This window comes from Bubalus kerabau, chromosome 19 (assembly GCF_029407905.1).
Source record: "Bubalus kerabau isolate K-KA32 ecotype Philippines breed swamp buffalo chromosome 19, PCC_UOA_SB_1v2, whole genome shotgun sequence".
Classification (NCBI taxonomy): Eukaryota; Metazoa; Chordata; class Mammalia; order Artiodactyla; family Bovidae; genus Bubalus; species Bubalus kerabau.
Genome location: NC_073642.1, coordinates 43,754,892 through 43,775,129, shown reverse-complemented (window position 1 = coordinate 43,775,129; position 20,238 = coordinate 43,754,892). Strand labels below are relative to the sequence as shown.

The following is a 20,238-nucleotide window of genomic DNA, read 5'->3' as shown; positions in this document are numbered from 1 at the left end:
TAATGGCACATATTACAAGTCAAGCATAGGATAATCACCTCATAATAGGAATCATTCATTCTACTATTGCCATAGGAATCAATTTCCTTTTTAGTTTAGGTATCATATCATGGTCTTTGATCAACAGACAGTGCTGGGGTTGAATATAAGGCCTTATTTTCACTCAGATATTTGAGCTAATCTTTAAAGTTTTAGTTTTTTACTAAAAGGTTACCTGAAACCAATGTTTAACTTTACATATCCATTTGGAGACCAGTAAATTTTAATTTATCCTCTCTTAGGAACCATCTGCTGAAAGTAAATCTTCATAACATCTAAGTTAGCTTGTGAATATGTTTACCTTTCTTTAAATACAAAGAATTTGTAGAAGATATTCAATGGTATAATTTTTCTATCCAAAATGCAAGATGAAAGTTTATTTCCCAATTCAAATTTGATACTTTTTTTGACTATACAGCGTACAACCAGCTTTTTAATGGCCATCTTAAAGCCTGAAGACATTGATTCTATTTTGGAAATAATAACTTTGTGAGGGACTAAATTGTCATGACAGATTTTGGGCAGATGAGTTTTCAACACGTTCATTTGCACACACATGCCCTGTGTGCAAGGGAATTAGGCATCCCAACAATGATTATTTGAGTCATAAATTCTAGACTTAAGAAATATACATGCAGACTGGGAGTCTGGGGTTAGCAGATGCAAATTACTATATACAGGATGGATCAACAACAAGGTCCTACTGTACAGCACAGGGAACTATATTCAATATCCTGTAATAAATCATAATGGGAAAGAATATGAAAAAGAATATATAGGGACTTCTCTGGTGGTCCAGTGGCTAAGACTATGTGCTCCCAATACAGGGGACCTGGGTTCAATCCCTGGTCAGGGAACTAGATCCCACATGTCACAGCTGATAGTACACAGTTCAGTTCAGTTGCTCAGTCATGTCCAACTCTTTGTGACCCATGGACTGCAGCATGCCATGCACCCCTGTCCATCGTCAGCTCCTGGAGTTTACTCAAACTCATGTCCATCGAGTCGGTGATGCCATCCAGCCACCTCATCCTCTGTCTTCCCCTTCTCCTCCTGCCTTCAATAGTACATGTACTGCAACTAAAAAAGATCCCTCATGACACAACTAAGACCCAGTGTGGCCAAATAAATAAATTAAATAAATAAAAGAATATATATACATGTATAATTGAGTCACTTTGCTATAAAGCAGAAATTAAACACAATATTGAAAATCAACCATACTTCAATAAATTTTTTTAAAAAGAAGGAAAAAAAAAGAAAACTACATGCAAGAAAAGTTTCAGAGGAAGCACAACGGAAACCCATAGTTCCTAAGGAAATGCCCCTTCATTCCCCGTCACATCTGGGAAGCAACTTATTTAGAGGAATTCTTTGTTTGAGAAAGATAATAAGAGAGAAGTCTCTAGATCTCAAACATCACCATCCATCTGCTCCTGCAAGAAGTCCCTGTCCTCTGAAGCTGTTTCCTCTGATCTTCATGCCACTGGAACAAGGAAATACATGAGATGTTAGAGTGACTGTTGTTCGGGCAATGACCTAGGGTTCCTGATTCACATGGGTGAAGTTTTTCCAGACTAGATGGGGAACCAAATTGTATTTCAAAGAAATATTGCCAGGAATGAAGTAAATTTCAAATTTCAAACAAATGACTTGTGTAGTAACTGTTATTTTCTAACCCATTTGTAAACTGAGATCTTCTGGGATTATTCTTCTGAGGTCAATTGTTTGCCATATTTTTTGAGAAACTGAAGTTAGGCTAAGTAATTTCCTCAAAAGGTTCAGAGATCAAAACGCCTAGAAATTCCCAGACATATCCTCTCTATAGAGTATTCATCTCATTCATTCTGCACATTGTTATTTTGTTCATACATAAGCTTACTTGTCAAAGAATGAGCCAAAGCATTGCTCTAAGTAGTGCCTTTTTAAATGTGAAGATTTAAAAAAATATCCTTTTGGGTAAGCAAGGCAGTAGATTTTAACTCTCTGTTCTTCTATGACTCAACAGAAAGGATCATTCTAACACCACCTTCACTATCCCACAATGTTCAAATAAACCTCTAAAACTCTGTCTTACACATTTTATACTTGTAGAGAAGAAAATGGAAAAAGGGAGCTTTCATCATAAAGATGTATGGCTGATGCAGGCACTTAAGAAGTTTCTCTACCCTATTTTCTCTATTTATAAACCCTGTTTCTCAATGTATTTTTACAATGAGGTTTTTTAAAAACAGATTTATTTTAATAGGAAAATGCAGAATAAAATGTAATATACAGTTAGTACAGTTCTGGGATGGAACAAATGTTCATGTAAAATGAACACACATTAGAGAACATGTAACCTTTCTGAGGATGAACTTCCCACATAAATCCTCTCCTTTCTCTGGAGGCTGTGAGACAAATATCTAGGCTGTCAAAATCAGAAAGCTTTTGATTCCAAGTAATAAGGGGCCTGGGGCAAGTGACATAATTTTCCTGTACCAATGTCCTCATTTGTAAAATGAGGATAACAATACCTTCTGATTCTACAACACTGTGAAAACCAAAAAAAAAAGAAAGAAAGAAAAAGAAAATTGAAGTTTCAATTTTGTAGACATATACTCTAAAATATCAGTCTTTAAATTCAAAAACTGATGGGCCATTTGATTGTGATTTTTAAACACCTGAGCAGGTGAATTTTTGTTCTTTTGCACATCAAACCTTTCTTTCTCTTAATCAACAAGTTTATACCTTGAATATTTATGGTGTGATCACAAGTTTACGATACCCATCCACATACATCATTTCATTTGATCCTCATAGCAGCTTTGTGAGGTAGATGTGATGTTTCCTGGGAGGGAACTAAACAGCAAAGAACCTAATATCTTCCTTGAACCTTGCAACCAAGGGCAGTTGAATTCAGCCTTGAATCCAGGTCTGCTGGGTCAAACTGCCACTTGGCCTCTGCAGGATCATGGCTGAACAAGGCTGGTTCCTTGTTAGTGTGCAGAAGGCCATGCATTTCTTTAGCCCTCTTGTTCTCAGAGCTCCCTTAAACATTCCCCCCAATCCCAGCAAAATGGGCTGAGTTCTCAGGAAGGGACATGCACATTATCAAACAGGATATAAGTTCTATCAAGGAAGCCACAGTTTATACAGCTCAACTGGGGATTGCTAATCATTAGTCTTTTACCTTATTTGTTCCAAATACTTTTCTCTAAGCAACCAAATGGCGGATGGGAGCAGGAGGGCTGAGCAAGAAAGAAATGCCAGTAATCACGGTGAGTAACAGTCATGGGGGTAAAGTGACAGCTCAAGGCTTTACTATTGTCATAAAAGTGGTGCAGTTTTAGAGCATTAAGATAAGCAGATCTCTGGGGTCTCTGTCCACCATGGTTCTAATAACATTAGAAAGGGTGAGCTGGTATAAACAATAACAAGATTTATGTGAGAGTAAACTGCTGACCATTGACTGTGATTTTGAAGAGAGAAGAAAAGAGAAAGCCAAACTAGACCAGATTCTTGTTATGTCCCTATTTATGGGAAAGTGAGAAACTTGACCGATTCTAGTAGACATTAACAATGAGAAGGCAAGCAGCTGATTCTGATGCTGTAAGATTATAGTCAATAGAAATTAAATAGAAAAGAGACAGTAAAAAAGCTGTAACATGGCTATCTTGCACTGCAGGTTTCTAACCAGCAAAAGGGATGACTGAGCCATCTGGATGGGACAACTATACACTAAGAGGAATGAAAATTTTGAAATCCTACTTTTGTGGGACAAAACATCTCATATAAGGACACTGCCGAGAGAAAATAAAACTCAAATACTTTCATTCATGACTCGTCTCTCAGTTGGTAAAATTTATCTGAAAAAGAAAGTCCAGAATTTACTCTTCTGCTTGGACTTGATTTTTATGCCTTAGTAACTGAGGCATAATTGAGGCACCTCCCCTACATTCTTCCTTTGCTTGTCGGTAAAAGACGGAAACAGACTCTTTTCCTTTCAGTTCATTATCAGTTAGAAAAGGTATTTTTTTCTACTCTGCAGAAACTTCTCATTGGCTTTATGATTATTTTTGAGCTCTCACAAACATTTTGGCCTCATCTTTTTATGTTAGCCATCTCATTAACTCAGCTAGATCTTTTCAGCAACAAAAGAATGCTTATTATAGTCTCTTAGATGGGAAGTCCATCTTCTTAAAAAACCACATGATTAGAAAAACAAATATGTAGGGAAAGAGTATTTCGCCACAGGAGGGAACTTAACCAAAGTACCATTGACAGATCTTAATAAAAGAAAAATCAAGCTTAAAATAGAAAATTGCATACTTGAGCACAAGATCTGCTCCCATAAGCTGGGAATTTTATGGCCTCCCTAAAGGAAAGAGTATGTGGTCTGTTCAATCTGATCATAAAATATCTCCTTGAGGCCTTAAAATGTAATGTGTCCAAGGTACAGTCCATTCCATATGGGCCAATCATATAGCTGGGATGTCAGCTCCCTACTTTTAAGACAGGCCTTCTGGTGTTATAGCCACACTCTGCAGCCTTCAGAAAAAGGTTGAAAACTATAAAACTGAGGACATTTTACAAATATTAGGATAGTAATATACATTTGATATGTATTTATTAAATATATTTGAATATCGTATCTATACATCTATTTTTCTGTGGAAGACTTGGAAGGAGGCATGTTAAACTCTAAAATGGTTATCTATGGAGATTGTCAAGAAACAGCTTTTTCTTTTCATTTTGTACATTACTACATTTGATTTTTTTTTACAAAGAGAATTTATTAATTCAGCAATTAACATAATATCAACACAATTTTTTTTTTCTAAAGTAGGTTTGAGGTGAGAGAATACATTAAAAATATCTGGTAATCCCAGATGAGTTCGATGCACAGTTAAAACCAATTGCTTGGGGATGATCTTAGAGCTAAAACAGAAATTGTCATGTTAGAAGTGTTAATTTTATACTGACTAGAGCAGCCCTGGAAATTCACTAATTCACCCTAATTTTTTAAATGCCCTTTAGATGCATTTAGAATCAAGTAGTCAGTGATTATTTCTGCTTCAGGAGAATAAATGATTACCCTAGGTAAGTACCATTACTAAGAGTTCATCCCAACAACAGAATATTCTAGAATACCACTTTTAGGGATATGTGTTGTACAAACTCTGACAGTTTGGGATGAGGAGCTCACGCTTAAGAAGTAGAACAGCAAGATTTTAGCTTTTTGGAGCAAGATCATTGACAAGCCTGTACTACTTAGAAAGCTGAATGCTGTGTCCTGACACGCACGGTCTCACACTAAACAAAGCATGTGTTCAAATAGGTTCTCTGTGTGAATGGAGACTAGTACCAGACTGGGGGTAGGTTTGTTTACGAGTATTTTAAAAATATGTAGTGGAAACAAAGAACTAGAGCTGAGCAGCTCAGGTGAGTAAGGAGGGGCAGGGACAATTCAGGGGAGGGTGGGGCAAGGGCCTCAGGGTCAGTTCAGAGTTGTTCCAACCAATTTCATAAATCAAGTCACTTATGAAGTTATAAAAAGTAGAAGACCAGGTTCACAAAAGCCCAAACACTGCCATCTGCAGAAGAGACATCCTCTCTAAAGCAACTGAACAAGGAGAAAAAGGGCAAGAAAGAGATACTTCATAGAGCCAGGCCTAAACTAATGCTTTTTGCCCTACACCTTCAAATTTACACTTAACCTAAAAAGATTAAAATATCATAATAATTCTGAGATTTCTGGCTCTCAAGATTTCCATTATGACACATCAATAAAGCAAGGCAAGGTGACTGAGAGAGAACGGCTGGCTTTCATTTCCTGCTCATTTGAAGGTCACTTTTGGAGATAAAGATTATATTTTTGCAGAACCAGAGGATACACGAACATTTCTAGAAACTTGTAACATCAGATGTTCTGAACGAGCAAAGGAAAATGAATGATCCTATTAAGATACTTCTGACCATAAATCAGAGGTGTTAAGCTCTGACTGGCTAACTTCAGCTTCCCATTTGACTCATTTGAAAATGGAACTGATGTGAATATAGATTGAGGCAAAGACGCGCGGTACCATTAGAGGTGGCTTGTAAGCTACTATTCTTGGATCTTAGCTTGAAATACAGTGTGCCTAGCACCTGGAGACAAATATTTGCATCGCTTCATTGTTAAGCGACTCTGTACGAGTAGCAGAAAAATGGGTGTCATGCTTGTAATACAAAAGAACTGCTGTGTTAAAGCTCATCGTCTCAGAGGGGAGGTTGGAGAGCAATTTAGTAATGTGGAGCATCTGGAAAGGGTAGTCTCATTTTCAAACTTAGCCTGCTGCCATTTGCAAAAGCACCTATTTCCCCCTTTGTGCCACTCTTCCAACCTCCCTCCCTCCAGTATTCTTAGTGACATTTTGTTTTGCTCTTCTAATGAGCAATCCTTCAGCAAGAGAAATGTGGACCCAACTTCACCCATTTCTACTGAGTTCTTAGTTTCCAGAGGCTTTCCTGCCGTGGTTAACATGGTAAAGTTCTGTCACTCACTCAAGGGGAAGTGATTCCAGCCTTCCAAGCCACTGTTTTCCCATCTGCAAAATAAAGCTAAAATAACTCTAATCCCAGAGGTTTGTTTTGAGGCATAGAATTGAATTTGCTAATGTGTGTGAAATACCTGGCACTGAGTGGGTGGCCAACAAATGTAATTGTCTTCCTTCTACTAAAAAAGTGTCATTTAGGTAAACACAAACTCTTTAGCAACAAAAATCCCAACAGTTAAGTGATGCAAATAACCTTTTTTTTGTTTGTTTGTTTGCTGAAAGCATTGAATGCATTTACCTTTGCTTTTCCAGGCCTCTACGTGGTGTCCGGCATACAATAGATGCTCAATGATGTTTGCTTCATAAGTATTGCTTAAAACATCTTCTACAAATGCAAGCAGGTTGACCATTTCAATGGTCACCTAAAGGCTGAAAAGCTGTCCTAAGGGTTTACGAAATGTTAACAGGAACATTCACAATAGAGACAAGTGTTCTGAGCTCAGTGAGTGCCTCTGACTGGCTCCCTTCTGAACTGGGTGCAATCATCATACCACGTGCCACTAATCAACACAACTCACAGAGCAGAACATTAGAAACAGCTGCTTAAGGACTTTGTGAATATTACTTTTCCTTAAATGTGAAATAGTGACATATATATTAATACTTGTATCTGTGCAATAGAGAGCTGAGATACTCAGACATAATCTTTAAAAGAAACCAAATTAGTATCTTATATATTCTAATATAACCACCATAGGCATTTCAATTAGAGAAGTCACATATGAAGGCAATTAGATGGCTAATGACAAGAAAGCATTCTGAGAAGTAAATAATGAGTCAAGCTTATAAATTATAATTTTTTATCATCTAGGCAGTTCTTCAACTTTGAGAAATAGAACTAAATATTTTTCATACTTAGAATTTAAATGATAAACTATAGTCCTTTAATATGAACACATTTTAAAGACAGAAGTAAAAGTTCTTCAACTTTGAGAAATAGAACTAAATATTTTTCATACTTAGAATTTAAATGATAAACTAAAGTCCTTTAATACTAACACATTTAAAGAGAAAAGTAAAAGTTATTGGTGTAAAACTCTATAGTTTTTTTAATCAAGAATTTTGGGGGACAAGTCTATAATATTCTAAAAGAAATGCTTCAAACTAAGCAGGACTTCACTGAAAAACCACAGTACATCGGAACTGAGTTTTTTTTTTTTTTTTTTAGTAAATAAATGATCAAAACAGTGTTATAGAATCCAGAATCTGTTTCTATCTCCTAAAAAATTCCTGGAGAGGATACTCTAATTTTGTTTTGACATGTTTTTGGTATTGTAGAGATGACTTTTGCATCTAGGTACAAATATTGTAGTTTGTAAGGCTTTGGAAGTTATTTGTTACCTCATTCAGTGACATACCCTTTGTTTTCTCACATGACTAAATTTTCTTTATTCAAGTTGGAAAATTAAAATTACTAAAATATCACATATTTCTCATTAATTCTGTAACTATTCATGAATGCTGTTTGGTGTAGATGTTAAAAATCACAAACAAAATATTTTAAAGCCAGGCACATTAATTTATCGTTTATTAAAGTATTTTCAAGATATTCCAAATTTCATAAAAAAAGAGAGAGTATACTATGCTGCTGCTAAGTCACTTCAGTTGTGTCCGACTCTGTGTGACCCCACAGACGGCAGCCCACCAGGCTCCCCCGTCCATGGGATTCTCCAGGCAAGAATACTGGAGTGGGTTGCCATTTCCTTCTCCAATGCATGAAAGTGAAAAGTGAAAGTGAAGTTGCTCAGTCGCGTCCAACCCCCAGTGACCCCATGGACTGCAGCCTACCAGGCTCCTCCATCCATGGGATTTTCCAGGCAAGAGTACTGGAGTGGGTTGCCACTTCCTTCTCCATCGAGTATACTATATGCTTGATCATTTACACCTAGTATAATGTTCACAGATTTCTATATTCATTCGATTACTCATTTGTTCATTTGCACTTTCTCATTCTACAAATTTTTACTTCTCTACAATGCCCTAAACTCTGGATATAATTATCAGCAATTATACAGCATTCTCTTCCCTCATAGGGCTTACAGTGTAATATGGGAGACAGACATTAATTTTTTAAAAGTCACATGAAAGAATAATTACAAACCATGATGAAGTTGTATGAAGTGTTACTCATTCAGTCATGTCCAGCTCTTTGCGACCCTGTGGGCTGTAGCCCACTGGTCTCTCCTGTCCATGGGATTCTCCAGGAAAAAATACTGGAGAAGTCCCTTCTCCAGGAGATGTTCTCAACCCAGGAATCAAACCTGGGTCTTCTGCATTGTAAGCAGATGCGTTACCATCTGAGACACCAGGGAAGTCCACAAACCATGATAAGCAGTCTGAAGCAAATGCATTGGATGCAATGAGAGCATAGAACAGGGGACCTGACCCCATGTGGTGGCTCCAGGAAGACTTCCCTGAGGAAAATAGCTTGACTAAAATATGAAGAATACTGGTCCGTCATTCATGATGGATAAAGCTAGAAGTGAATTCCAGTTTGCCAACCTAGTTTGAAAAATTGGGAAGAATCATCTTACTTTTTGAAGTAAGAAAAAAGGCCCCTGTAGCCAGAGAATGAAGGAATGGTTCCCAGCTCTGACTACCAACCTTGACTAGGGGAGCTTTAAAAGATATGATGGCCTGGACCCCACCACAGACTTAGATACAGGAATTCTGGGATGAGGGCAGCCTATGGTATATGTTTTCTACAGTCCCTCTGGTGATTCTAATGCATAGCCCAAATTCCAAACTACTGCTATAGAGTTACAGAGAAGGCAATGGCACCCCACTCCAGTACTCTTGCCTGGAAAAACCCATGGATGGAGGAGCCTGGAAGGCTGCAGTCCATGGGGTCGCTGAGGGTCAGACATGACTGAGCCACTTCACTTTCACTTTTCATTTTCATGTATTGGAGAAGGAAATGGCAACCCACTCCAGTATTCTTGCCTGGAGAATCCCAGGGATGGGGGAGCCTGGTGGGCTGCCGTCTACGGGGTTGCACAGAGTTGGACACAACTGAAGTGACTTAGCAGTAGCAGCAGCAGCCATAGAATTAAGAGGAGTGAAACTGGAGAAAAGGCTTGGGATTAGATCACATCGTATCTTGCATGTCTTGCTAAGGTTTTGATCTTTACACTAAGAGTAATAGGAAGTAATGAAAGATTGTGTGAGAAGTAGATATGTAAATATAATGGTGGTAGAGATAACAAGTGGCTGCAATAATAATAAACAGCCTTAGCAATGATGTTACACTCATTCATTGTCAGTCATTTCTTTTTCCCTGTGGAAAAATAGTTCACTGAGGTATTAATCTATATTTTCCCCTCTATTTCTCCATCAACCCTTTTTTAGGTAACCTCAGGGAAGAATTTGAAGTGAATGCTCTTTTGCAAAAATGTCGTATCATTGAAGAAATTATTTTAGGTGTCCTAGAGTAGAAGGGTGGAGAAGGCAATGGCACCCAAATCCAGTACTCTTGCCTGGAAAATCCCATGGACAGAGGAGCCTGGTATGCTGCAGTCCATGGGGTCACTAAGAGTTGGACACGACTGAGTAACTTCACTTTCACTTTTCACTTTCATGCATTGGAGAAGGAAATGGCAACCCACTCCAGTGTTCTTGCCTGGAGAATCCCAACGGTGGAGCCTGGTGGGCTGCTGTCTATGGGGTTGCACAGAGTTGGACACTACTGAAGCAACTTAGCAGCAGCAGAGTAGAAGGGAAGAGATAGCGGTGTCTGCAAAGATGAGCATTGTTTGGGGCCAGGGGATGTAGAAGACCATGCATGAGTGTGTAGTGGGGTAACTAGTGGTGACTTGGGGGTCCCACAGCTGAGGACTCTGGTGAGCATACCCTCTCCTCCCATCCAACCATCAATGTTGATTAATGCTGCATTTCCTATCATCCCTGCAAGGTTAGGGCTTAAGGTTGAGTTTAGAGAAAATAGAGATATGTGACATATCTAAGATACTAAAGTTATGGTTGCAGATTCACAATCTCTGACTATATCCAGCAAGCCCATGTATACAAAAGTCATCATGCTAGAGGCTGTGAACAGAGAAGTGCAAACTAGCTTCTGGCTAGAGCTTACAGCACAGTGAGGAAGGCAGACGGGAAATGAAAATGATTATATAACAAAAAGATAAGAAATGTGTGGGAATGCTGAATATGCAGAAATGGCTGCACTAAGTGACATTTAAGCTGAAAGTTAAAGGAGCAGAAATGACGGAGGCCGAGGAAACCTGAGCTGAAAAAGTATGGACAGCCCAGGCTGGCTGTGTTTTAACAAGGAAAGAGGAGAACAGCATAAGGCAGGGTGTTAGAGGTATAAGAGTTTGATCAGGGAGGACCCGAGGTAGAAAATTTGAATTGTACTAAGCAGCATGTTGAAGAAGGAAATGGCAACCCACTCCAGTGTTCTTGCTTGGAGAATTCCATGGATGGAGGAGCCTGGTGGGCTACAGTCCATGGGGTCACAAAGAGTCAGACACGACTGAGTGACTAACATACACACACAAGCAGCATGTATTTCAGTATATCCAGTGAGAAGTTTTAAGCAAGGAACTTAACATGATCCAGTTTTACATAATGACATATAGAATAAGGTAATTTTATCTTACCTACCACCTTTATTTAATAAATGTTAAAAGTATATTTTTAAAGATTTAAACTACAGATATATTTGAATCTCCTACTCTCCCCATCTTTCCCCAGAGGAAACCAGTATCTCAAAGATTTTAAGACCTTACTGTAAATAATATCAATAAAATTTTTAGTTTTATGGTTTAGAATGTAACACTGATGCGTAGTATTTGAGAAATCATTCACTCTGCTTTTTCAATTAATATTTGGTTTGGCAAGAATAAAAACAGAAGACTCAAATGACTAAGTATAAGAATGAAAAAGGATATATCACTAGCAAACTTATAAAAATAAAAAGAATTATAGGTAGTTACATGATGCTGCTGCTGCTGCTGCTAAGTCGCATCAGTCGTGTCCAACTCTGTGCGACCCCATAGACGGTAGCCCACCAGGCTCCCCCATCCCTGGGATTCTCCAGGCAAGAACACTGGAGTGGGTTGCCATTTCCTTCTCCAATGCATGAAAGTGAAAAGTGAAAGGGAAATTGCTCAGTCATGTCCGACTTAGCGACCCCATGGACTGCAGCCTACCATGCTCCTCCGTCCATGGGATTTTCCAGGCAAGAGTACTGGAGTGGGGTGCCATTGCCTTCTCCAAGTAACATGATACATGTCAACAAATGATATAATCTAGATGAATGAACAAATTCTTAGAAAGAATGCAAACTACCAAAACTGACAAGAAGAAACAGAAAATTTCAATAGAGCTCTAGTAAGTAGACATTAAATTAGTAATAATGATAATAAAAATTTCCCACAGAGAAGGCTCAGATAGTGACACTGAATATTCCACCAAACAAGCAGAAAAAAAGATCAACTGTCCACAAACTCTTCCAAAAACTGAGTACTCAGATCTCATTCTATGAAACAAGCATTGCCTTGATTCCAAAACTAGGCAAAGAAATCACAAGAAATGAAAACTGTAGACCAATATTCTTTATGGATATAAGTGCAAAAATTTTCAGCAAAATACTAGCAAACTGAATTTGGCAGTGTATAAAAGGATTATACACCATAGGCAAGTGGGATTTATCCTAGAAATGCAGGGTTGTTTTAACATATAAAAATCAACCAATAAAATATACCATATTAACAGAATCATGGGCAAAAAGCATAAGATCATCTCAATAAACTCAGTATAGGCATTTGACAAAATCCAACTCTTTCTTATGAAAATAAATTCAACAAACCAAGAATAGGAGGGAAAACTTCCCCAGCCTGACAAGGGCCATCTATTAAAAATCCACAGGTAACATCATACTTAATGATGAAAGATTGAATGTTTTTTTCTGAAAATAAGAAACAAGACAGGAATGTCTTCTCTTGCCACTTCTATTCAACATTTTACTAGATGTTCTAGCCAGGAAACTTAGTCAAGAAAGAAAGAAAAGAAGTGAGGAACAGAAGAAGGAAGAAAGGAGAGGAAAGGAGGAAGGAACATCATTCATATTACAAAGGAAGAAATAAAACAATCTATTCAGAGATGACATGAACTTGCATATAGAAAATCCTAAAGAATCTACACATGCACAAAACTATTAGAATAAAAGAATTCAACAAGGTTGTGGAATATGGGATCAATATATAAAGATCAGTATTTCTATATGTTTGCAATAAAAATTTGAAAATTAAATTGAGAAAATTATTTAATTTACAATATCATCAGGAAGAGTAAAATATTTAGAAGAGAATTTAACAAAAAAGTGCAAGATGTATACATTGAAAACTATGCAATAATTAAAAGAAATTAAAAACCTAAATAAATAGAAAGACATCCATGTTCACAGATTGAGAGACAAGATTCTTAAGATAGCATTATTCCCAAAATTTATCTACAGAGTCACTGTAATCTCCATCAAGTTCCCATATGCCTTCATTGCTTTCTGAGAAATTGACAAAGCAATTAAAACATATAAAATGCAAGAGACTAATCACTGAAAACAGTCTTGAAAAAGAAGAAAAACATTGGAAGTCTCACAGTGGTTTCAAACCTTACTACAAAACTACTATAATCAAAACAGTAGGATGACTGCCATAAGGATCCATGGGATAGAATTGAGAATATGGAAATAAACTGTTCAGTGTATGTTTAATTGATTTTTTACAAAGGTATCAAGACAATTTAATGGGGAAAGAATAGTCTTTTCCACCAATAATGGAACCATGCCACACTTCTGCTGCAAAGCAGGGAGAACAGTCTCAGCCCACCCCAGGGGGAGCTCTGAAGCTGGGTGGCCCAAAGGGCTTGCTTCATATTGGACCACAGGGCCAGACCTTTAACTTATATCTTGATTAGTCATTGATTGTGGATCATCCCCATAAGGGAATGACCCTGCCTGAGGTGGGTCTCTATAGATGAAACAATCTGAGAAAGGGCTGACAGCTAAACACTCTTCACTGACAACACTCCCAGCCGCTGAGACAAGAAGGTCTTTCTTGAAGGGGCAGCATATCTCCATGTCCATCAGAAGAAAACTTTCATCATCTTCAAAAAGTCCCATATCCCTCTTACTCAATCTTCAACCCACCAGAGGCAATGGCTGTTTTAGTTATTTATTACCGGAAAATAGTTTTGGTTAATCTTGAAGGTCACATAAATGGAATCCTAAAATGTGTTATCTTTTATATCTGACATTTCACTAAACATGTTTTTGAGTATCATCATGTTATGTGTGTGAATAGTTCATTTTTTATATAATTATTTTATTGTATTACTAGACAATGTGCCTTTCCATTTTCCTGTTGAATATTTATGTTGTTTTTAGATTTGTTTATCACGAGTAAAGCTGCTATAAACAAGTCATTTTGTGGAAAATGTTTCATTTATCTTGGCCAAATACTTAGAGGTGGAAATGCTGGTCTACGAGGTGGCTGTAGGTTTAAGAAATTGTGAACATATATTTTCACCAGCAAAATGTGAGAGTTCCAGTTATTCTGCACATTTGCCCGTATTTGGTATTGTCAGATCTTTTAATTTTAATCATTATAGTGACTATGAAGTGGTATCTTATAGTTTTAATTTCTACTTTCCTGATGCCTGATAAACCTTTGCATGTGTTTATTTGTATCTGTATATCTTCTCTTTTGAAGTATCTCATTAAGTCTTTTGCACCATCACAACCCTCTCCTCTTAAAATTAGGTTTTCTTAATTTCTTAGTCATCAGAGTTCTTTATATATTCTGAATACAAGTTTTGCATTAGATATGTATTGCAAATATTTTTTTAGCCTGTGACTTATCTTTAATTTTCTTAACTGTCTTTCAAAGAACAAAGGTTTTTTAATTTGCTGTTCATTTAATCAATGTTTTCTAGTATAACTTCTACTTTTTTTTTTGTCTTATTTAAGAAATCTTTGCATAAGCCAAAGTCACTAATGTTTTTCTTCTATGTTTTTGTATACACTTTGCTCTACAATTCAACATCAAAAACAACAACCTAATTAAAAATGGGCCAAAAATTTGAATGGATATTTTTCAAAAGAAGACATACAGATGACAACAGGCACATGAAAAGATGCTCAACATTGCTAATCATCAAGGAAATGCAAATCAAAACCACAATGAGATATATCTCACACCTGTCAGAAAGACTACCATCAAAAAGACAACAAATAACAAATGTTGGAGATGTGGAGAAAAGGTGGGAATATAAATTGGTGCAGCTACTGTGGAAGACTCTACAGAGCTTCCTCAAAAAACCAAAAATAGAATACCCATATAATCCAGAGATTCCACTCCAGAGTATTTATATGAAGAAAGTTAAAATGTTAATTAGAAGAGATATATATATCTTTGTGTTCATTGCCAAGATATGGTAGCCAAGATATGGAAGCAACTTAAGTGCCCATCAACACATGAATGGATAAAGGTGTGGTGCATGTATATATGGAACACTTCAGTTCAGTTCAGTCGCTCAGTCATGTCTAATTCTTTGCGATCCCACTAATCCCAGCACGCCAGGCTTCCCTGTCCATCACCAACTCCTGGAGTTCACTCAGACTCATGTCCATTGAGCCAGTGATGCCATCCAGCCATCTCATCCTCTGTCGTCCCCTTCTCCTCCTGCCCCCAATCCCTCCCAGCATCAGTCTTTTCCAATGAGTCAACTCATCACATGAGGTGGCCAAAGTACTGGAGTTTCAGCTTTAGCATCATTCCTTCCAAAGAAATCCCAGGGCTGATCTTCAGAACGGACTGGTTGGATCTCCTTGCAATCCAAGGGACTCTCAAGAGTCTTCTCCAACACCACAGCAAAAGCATAAATTCTTCAGCGCTGAGCTTTCTTCACAGTCCAACTCTCACATCCATACATGACTACTGGAAAAACCATAGCCTTGACTAGATGGACCTTTGTTGGCAAAGTAATGTCTCTGCTTTTCAATACGCTATCTAGGTTGGTCATAACTTTTCTTCCAAGGAGTAAGCGTCTTTTAATTTCAGGGTTGCAGTCACCATCTGCAGTGATTTTGGAGCCCAAAAAATTAAAGTCTGACACTGTTTCCACTGTTTCCCCATCCCCATGAAGTGATGGGACCAGATGCCATGATCTTTGTTTTCTGAATGTTGAGCTTTAAGCCAACTTTTTCACTCTCCACTTTCACCTTCATCAAGAGGCTTTTTAGTTCCTCTTCACTTTCTGCCATAAGGGTGGTGTCATCTGCATATCTGAGGTTATTGATATTTCTCCCAGCAATCTTGATTCCAGCCTAGCATTTCTCATGATGTACTCTGCATATAAGTTAAATACGCAGGGTGACAATATACAGCCTTGACGTACTCCTGTTCCTATTTGGAACCAGTCTGTTGTTCCATGTCCAGTTCTAACTGTTGCTTCCTGACCTGCATATAGGTTTCTCAAGAGGCAGGTCAGGTGATCTGGTATTCCCATCTCGCTCAGAATTTTCCACAGTTTATTGTGATCCACACAGTCAAAGGCTTTGGCATAGTCAATAAAGCAGAAATAGTTTTTCTGGAACTCTCTTGCTTTTTTGATGATCCAGCAGATGTTGGCAATTGGATCTCTGGTTCCTCTGCCTTTCCTAAAACCAGCTTGAACATCAGGAAGTTCACAGTTCATGTATTGCTGAAGCCTGGCTTGGAGAATTTTGAGCATGACTTTACTAGCATGTGAGATGAGTGCAATTGTGTGGTAGTTTGAACATTCTTTGGCATTGCCTTTCTTTGGGATTGGAATGAAAGCTGACCTTTTCCAGTCCTGTGGCCACTGCTGAGTTTTCCAAATTTGCTGGCATATTGAGTGCAGCACTTTCACAGCATCATCTTTCAGGATTTGAAAGAGCTCAACTGGAATTCCATCACCTCCACTAGCTTTGTTCGTAGTGATGCTTTCTAAGGCCCACTTGACTTCACATTCCAGGATGTCTGGCTCTAGGTGAGTGATCACACCACCATGTTTATCTTGGTCTTGAAGATCTTTTTTGTACAGTTCTTCTGTGTATTCCTGCCACCTCTTCTTAATATCTATTGCTTCTGTTAGGTCCATACAATTTCTGTCCTTTATCAAGCCCATCTTTGTATGAACTGTTCCCTTGGTATCTCTAATTTTCTTGAAGAGATCTCTAGTCTTTCCCATTCTATTGTTTTCCTCTATTTCTTTGCATTGATCGCTGAGGAAGGCTTTCTTATCTCTTCTTGCTATTCTTTGGAACTCTGCATTCAGATGCTTTTATCTTTCCTTTTCTCCTTTGCTTTTCACTTCTCTTCTTTTCACAGCTATCTGTAAGGCCTCCTCAGGCAGCCATTTTGCTTCTTTGCATTTCTTTTCCATGAGGATGGTCTTGATCCCCATACAACCCCACATCCAAGGAGCGGTGGCTGCATGGATGCAGGACGGCCTAGAGGAGCTATTCCACGTTTAAGGTCAGGAGGAGCGGCGGTAAGGAGATACCCCTCGTCCAAGGTAAGAGAAACCCAAGTAAGATGGTAGGTGTTGCAAGAGGGCATCAGAGGGCAGACACATGAGACCATAATCACAGAAAACTAGTCAATCTAATCACACTAGGACCACAGCCTTGTCTAACTCAGTAAAACTAAGCCATGCCCGTGGGGCCATCCAAGACAGGCGGGTCATGGTGGAGAGGTCTGACAGAATGTGGTCCCCTGGAGAAGGGAATGGCAAACCACTTCAGTATTCCTGCCTTGAGAACCCCATGAACAGTATGAAAAGGCAAAATGATAGGATACTGAAAGAGGAACTCCCCAGGTCAATAGGGGCCCAATATGCTACTGGAGATCAGTGGAGAAATAACTCCAGAAAGAATGAAGGGATGGAGTCAAAGCAAAAAGAATACCCAGCTGTGGATATGACTGGTGATAGAAGCAAGGTCCAATGCTATAAAGAGCAATATTGCATAGGAACCTGGAATGTCAGGTCCATGAATCAAGGCAAATTGGAAGTGGTCAAACAAGAGATGGCAAGAGTGAATGTCGACATTGTAGGAATCAGCGAACTAAAATGGACTGGAATGGGTGAATTTAACTCAGATGCCATTATATCTACTACTGAGGGCAGGAATCCCTTAGAAGAAATGGAGTAGCCATCATGGCCAACAAAAGAGTCCGAAATGCAGTATCTGGATGCAATCTCAAAAATGTCAGAATGATCTCTGTTCATTTCCAAGGCAAACCATTCAATATCACAGTAATCCAAGTCTATGCCCCAACCAGTAACAATGAAGAAGCTGAAGTTGAACAGTTCTATGAAGACCTACAAGACCTTTTAGAACTAACACCCAAAAAAGATGTCCTTTTCATTATAGGGGACTGGAATGCAAAAGTCAAGAAATACCTGGAGTAACAGGCAAATTTGGCCTGGAATACAGAATGAAGCAGGGCAAAGACTAATAGAGTTTTGCCAAGAAAATGCACTGGTCATAGCAAACACCGTCTCCCAACCACAGAACAGAAGACTCTACACATGGACATCACCAGATGGTCAATACCAAAATCAGATTGATTATATTCTTTGTAGCCAAAGATGGAGAAGCTCTATACAGTCAGCAAAAACAAGACCAGGAGCTGACTGTGGCTCAGATCATGAACTCCTTATTGCCAAATTCAGACTTAAATTGAAGAAAGTAGGGAAAACCACTAGACCATTCAGGTATGACCTAATGGAACACTATCCAGTCATAAAAATAATAAAATCTTGCCATTTGCAACAACATGGATCAACCTAGAGGGCATTAGGCTAAGTGAAAGAAGTCAGAAAGAGAAAGACAAATACCATATGGCTTCTTCAAATACACTTACATGTGTAATCTACACAACAAATGACATACATAACAAAAAACAGCTATAGATACAAAGAACAAACAAACAAGTTGTTGCCTGAGGGGAGGACAGAGAGGAGAAAAGTAGGTGAGGGAGATTTCCAGTTATAAACCTGCAGTAACAAAATAAATGACTCACAGGTGAAATGTTCAGTGTGGGAAATTTAGTATATAATTATATAATATCTTTGTATGCTGACATATGGCAACTAGACTTATTGCAGTTATCATTTTGAAATGTATAGAAATACAAAATCACTATGCTGTGCCCCAGGAAATAACATAATGTTGTCTCTCAATTATACTTCAAAACCAAACAAACAAACTCATGGAAAAGAGATCAGATTTGTGGCTACCAGAGACAAGGAGAAGGGGAAGAGTGAATTGGATGAAGTAGTCAAAAGTTATTAAGATAAATAAATACTAGGAATATAATGTACAACATTATGTGTATAACTAACACTATTGTATGTTATATATGAAAATTATTAAGAGGTTAAATCCTAATAAGAGTTCTCATCATATGGAAGAAATTTTTTTCTGTTTCTTTAATTTTGTATCTATATGAGATGATGGATACTCACTAAACTTATTGTGGTAACTGGGGCTTCCCCAATGTCTCAAGCAGTAAAGAGTCCGCCTGCAATGCAAGAGATGCAGGAGACAAAGGTTCCATCCCTGGGTCAGGAAGATCCCCTGGAGAAGGAAATGGCAACTCACTCCAGTATTCTTGTCTGGAAAAACTCATGGACAGAGGAGCTGGTGCGCTAGTCTATAGAGTTGCAAATAGTCAGACATGAATGGACACACACACATTCACTCATTTATTGTGGCAATTATTTCAGGATGAATGCAAGTCGAATTATTATTTGGCACACCTTAAACTTATAGAGTGCTGTATGTCAGTAATATCTCAATAAAACAAGAAAATTAAAAAGCAGTACATGAAGAAACTCTGACAAAATTCCAAAATAAGGTCTTTTATCTTGAACAGATGTAACCTAACAAAGCACACTTGGAGAATATAGAATTTTATCTATTTATTTCTTCATCAAATTGTATCGATCACCCGCTACTCGCTGTGCTGAGTTGAGCTTGGACACTCAAAGTTCACAGCTGAAGATTCCTGCCCTCAGTGATCTTCCAGTCTTGTGGTGAATATCATGCAAACAAAACCTCAGAAGATAATTACTGTCATGGAGACATATGCTAAGTGATGTGCAGGTGTAGAGACCACTTAGGGGAGATACCATCTAGTTGGATAGGACAAGAAGTGGCTCACCATGGAAACCAACAGAGCCTCTGTATTCTAGGCCGGGGAAGAGTTACTGTTAGGGGAAGCACACTGATTGAAACCACCCACCCTGGGCAGGCACCATAGTAACCATTTGCATGAGTTGTTTTAGGACAGGAGGTCCTGGCAAGGAACAGGGAACTAATAAGCCACCACCAACCGGAAGAGTTCGGGAAAGGTCAAAAGGAGACACCACATGTCTGATCACCTCCCAGAATCCTCTCTGGCATCCATCTTGGCTGAACAAGGCGTGCACCACCAGGAAGGACTCTGAGTCAGAATGATTGGCTAAAGACACCTGGAAACTAATCCCATCACCATAAAACCCGAGACTGTGAGCCACTTGGCAAAGCAGTTCTCCTGGGTTCCCTTATCCTATTGCTCTCCACCCGGGTGCC

The 20,238-nt window shown here is 38.4% G+C and overlaps 1 protein-coding gene across 4 annotated transcripts in view; it reads right to left on the bottom strand.

The window, feature by feature from the left end:
• Positions 1-1,247: 1,247 nt before the first annotated feature.
• AKAP6 (A-kinase anchoring protein 6) overlaps positions 1,248-20,238 on the bottom strand; it is a 657,364-nt gene continuing 638,373 nt past the window's right edge. For all 4 annotated transcript variants that reach the window (XM_055555598.1, XM_055555599.1, XM_055555600.1 and 1 more), the window contains one exon: positions 1,248-1,525. The gene's annotated coding sequence lies outside the window, so the exon portion shown is untranslated. The remainder of the gene's footprint in view (positions 1,526-20,238) is intronic.